Genomic DNA, 4,624 nt, shown 5'->3' with positions numbered 1-4,624 from the left:
AAGAGCACCAGGATCACTTGACCCCAAAAAACTAACACCAGTTAATATCATGGGCCCTTATTATGCTGTGGGAGCTGAAGTGGACACTGTTTAATATAAGACTGTCATTGGACCACACAACAGAGTATGTAACTGAGGGTCCAGTGCAGTCAAATTAGCTCCTGATCAACTTCCTCAGTTAAATGAACTTGAGCCAAGACTTTAGACCCCTCAGGTGCACTTTTTAATCCTTCAGAACCAAAAATTTCACAGGACATGACTGACATTTGTTTCAAAAATACAGTTAAGGTACAAAGGCTGTGAAAGAAACATTGGACCATCTAATTTCTTAGCATGCAGAATATCTGAAATTCATAGGTTTGGCTGCTCTTGTCTTTGAAAACTTAGACAATATGAAATTGTGGCTGTAGCTACAAGTGAATACTAACCAATAAACCAGATTAAAGGATAGTCATTCTCTTGTAACGGGGAGAAGCCCTCTTCTTAGGTTCGTAAACAGACTTCTTTTTTTATATCAACAAACAAAAAGAACAATTCAGCACTAGCTTATAATCTACTCAATTCTAAAACAGAATGTCAATATTTCTTTCTGCTTGAACCAGCTGCTCAAAGAATTGGTGCTGAGGGAATCACAGCCACATTTCTACCATGTCCGAAGGCAATGATCTGGCTTTGTATGAGGCTGAAGACATCTGACTGTTCACTGTCCTGCAGACATAGTTGATAAAGTGATTGGTCCTCCAGTGACAAATTAGCAAGAAGGGAGTGCTTAGCATCTGGGGAGCAATGCTGATGATGGAACCAGCTGGAACATTTCAGCTTTGATAGAGCCACATACTGATGCCAGGCTTACTTCAAAGTTTCCAACATGTGGACATGGTAAACAGACCTCAAGTTATTTTGGTGCCATTAGAACTTTCACTTCAGATAAATTGGGAATATTCTCAAATCTGAAATGGGCACAAGGAGGCATATCTTCCCATATTTTGAAAAGTTTAAATGGAACATTTGCTTAAAATTCCCTTTTCAAAAGTGTTTAATGATTCAAATTTTGTAAATCAACAATGTCAAGTCAACTGACATTGCAAAACACGGACTGTCGTCATCCAGTCCATGTGAACCTGCTTGCAAAGGAGGCTGAAAGGGTATATTTCCTTGAAGCCGGAATATATCCTGTAGTTTAAGTGTAGGTCTGAGTTTGTTGAATGCCACATTTGTTGAAGTTATATATTGAGCAACATGGCCGTAATTCCTGAATAGAGATATCTTTTCATATGAAGCATTTAGCCTGTGAGTTAGGCAACATTTGTCATATTCTAAAGCTCACCTGTGTGGTGGGCTCATTAGTATATGCGGTTTTTTAAAAATATACTTTTATTGATTTCAGAGAGGAAGGGAGAGGGAGAGATAGAAACATCACTGATGAGAGAGAATCATTGATCACTGCCTCCTGCATGCTCCCCACTGGGGATTGACATTAAAACTTTAACTTCAGATAAATTGGGAATATTCTCAAATCTGAAATGGGCACAAGGAGGCATATCTTCCCATATTTTGAAAAGTTTAAATGGAACATTTGCTTAAAATTCCCTTTTCAAAAGTGTTTAATGATTCAAATTTTGTAAATCAACAATGTCAAGTCAACTGACATTGCAAAACACGGACTGTCGTCATCCAGTCCATGTGAACCTGCTTGCAAAGGAGGCTGAAAGGGTATATTTCCTTGAAGCCGGAATATATCCTGTAGTTTAAGTGTAGGTCTGAGTTTGTTGAATGCCACATTTGTTGAAGTTATATATTGAGCAACATGGCCGTAATTCCTGAATAGAGATATCTTTTCATATGAAGCATTTAGCCTGTGAGTTAGGCAACATTTGTCATATTCTAAAGCTCACCTGTGTGGTGGGCTCATTAGTATATGCGGTTTTTTAAAAATATACTTTTATTGATTTCAGAGAGGAAGGGAGAGGGAGAGATAGAAACATCACTGATGAGAGAGAATCATTGATCACTGCCTCCTGCATGCTCCCCACTGGGGATTGAGCCTGCAACCCAGGCATGTGTCCTGACTGGGAAATAATCATGACCTCTTGGTTCATAGGTCGAACCTCAATCACTGAGCCACGCCAGACAAGCAAGTGTGTGTTTTTAATGTAAGTGAAATCCATCTGTGTGATTCATATGTGAAATGTGTGAAAGACAAACACTGTATGATCTCACTTATATGTGGAATCTAAAAATATGGAACTCAGAGAAACAGGGAGTAGAATGATGGTTGTCAGGAGCTGGGGGATGAGAGAAACGGATAGGTAAGTCTCGACATGCATGTGCAGCTCAGACCATGGCTTAAAGGCACTCCCACCACCTTCCTTTTAGTGAGGAAATGGAAGCCCAGGGAAATCAGAAGAATAACTTGAGGCCAATCAGCAGTTGGGCGGGTAGACCACCCCAGGTCAGAAATTTACCTATCTGAAGTGTCCACTGTTTCTCTCCAGGTTACCAAACCTAGAGCAGATGCCTTCTGGGTAGGCTCAGGGTGGGCAGCCATCACTCCTTCCTAAAGGGTTTTCCTCCAGGCTCTGGTTGAGCAGCAGGCAAAGCAAACTGGAATGACTGGGGTTGTTGGTTAGAGGAACCGTTTCCTCAATGGAAGCTTTTGGGCGCCCCTGTGTGGCTGTCACAGGAACTGCTGGTCCAGACTTGTGCTGAGACAGGCAGGCAGCAAGGTCCTGGCCCTGTGCCAGACTTGCCATAGTCAGGGGCTCATTTGATCTTCAGCCTATTGGCCTGTGAGCTTCACTGGTTTGGTTCCTGGTCAGGGCACATGTCTGGGGTGGCAGGCTTGATCCCCAGTAAGGGGCGTGCAGGAGACAGCCCATTGATATTTCTCTCTCATTGATGCTTCTATCTATCCCTCTCCCTTCCTCTCTCTAAAATCAATAAAAACATTTAAAAAAAAAAGCTTAAATGGAACATTTAATTCAGACCCTCAACTAGGCTTTGGAACTGAGTAGTCATTTTTGGACCTTATAAAGGGCTTCCCAATTTTATTAAACCCAATGCTTCCAAATTATCATCTCAACATTGAATTAACACAAAAATTATTGAGATTTTACATTTCCTTTTTCATACTAACAGCTTTTAAATCTGGTAAGTATTTTGCACTTACATCACATTGCTATTGAGACTAGCCATACTTCAAATACAGCCACATGTGGCCAGGGTGACTGTATTGGAAAGGGCAGCTCTAGACATTATCATACTGAAACCACGGCTCTCAGAGAGACTGACCCACTTGCACAGGTTTCAGTCACATGCCAGAGGTGCTCACACCTGGGTATGGTTTCATTATTTCCTCTTCATAGAGGCGATCACACTTCATCACCACCTTCTTGCCTGCCTTCCCACTACACTGAAACATCATGAGGGAGGGAACTGTGTCCACCCGCCGCCAATGCCACCACCATCAATTCCCACAAGGATTTGTTGTCCGACTGCCTGTACAATTAGAGAAGTGGCTATTTGCTCAGCACCTTCCCTGAGCTAGGCACTCAGTCACTTTGTCATCATTCCCCATCACAGTCCCAGAGGGCCCACAGTCACACATTCATTATGGAGCATAACACTATTTGGGGAGGGAAAGCCATTTGCCCAAGGTCACCCATGTGGTAAGTACCCAAGTGGGACGAGAATCCAGGCCTGGTCAGTTCCCACATTTCGTGCCTTCCACCTCACCAACGGCAGTCTCAAAGGGACTGTCATCATCCAGTCTAAGTCTGGTCTTTGGGGACAAGAAAGAGCTATATTTTATTATAAATGTTTTCCACTGTTCAGTTTTTTGCATATATTACTGGGATAAAAATTAATTATAAGTTTAAAATCCCCTATATACCACCTCTCCTCCCCCGAGGAAAAGTGCATGAATTAACCTTTATGTGTTTCATAGTTCAGATAGCTATTTTTGTTTCTGCTCTGACGTTATCTGGAAATAAAATTATTTTGAGGTTTTCAACAAACCTGCTGACGTTAGAAATTTCTGTATCTCTCTTGCTCATGTGAAGGGCTTTGTAATTATCCCTTCTTTGAATTTCCCACCTCCTGGCAGTTATCAGGGCTGGAGAAAATGCCCTGTCCACACCAAGTAGTGGGCATAGTGTTTTGGTAAGAGTGTTGAGATAAGACTTAGTTATAAAACAGTTGGTTAGAATGAGAGTTCTGTTCAAAAAGAAACAACAGGCTCAAGGTGGAGTCCCTTGTCCCCATCACAGCAAACCAAGATTTTTTTTTTAAATACGTTTTATTGATTTTTTTACAGAGAGGAAGGAAGAGGGATAGAGTTAGAAACATCGATGAGAGAGAAACATCAATCAGCTGCCTCCTGTACACTCCCCACTGGGGATGTGCCCGCAACCAAGGTACATGCCTCTGACCAGAATCAAACCTGGAACCCTTGAGTCCGAAGGCTGACACTCTATCCACTGAGCCAAACCAGTTACGGCCTGTTGAGCATTTTTAACATCATTACTCTGAACTCTGTTACAGATAAATTTCTTATCTCTGCTTCATTTATCTCTTCTTCTGGAGAACTCTCTACTTCTTTCATTTGGGGATTATTTCTTTCATT

This window comes from Myotis davidii, unplaced genomic scaffold (genome assembly GCF_000327345.1).
Source record: "Myotis davidii unplaced genomic scaffold, ASM32734v1 scaffold663, whole genome shotgun sequence".
Classification (NCBI taxonomy): domain Eukaryota; kingdom Metazoa; phylum Chordata; class Mammalia; order Chiroptera; family Vespertilionidae; genus Myotis; species Myotis davidii.
This window is presented reverse-complemented; position numbering follows the sequence as displayed.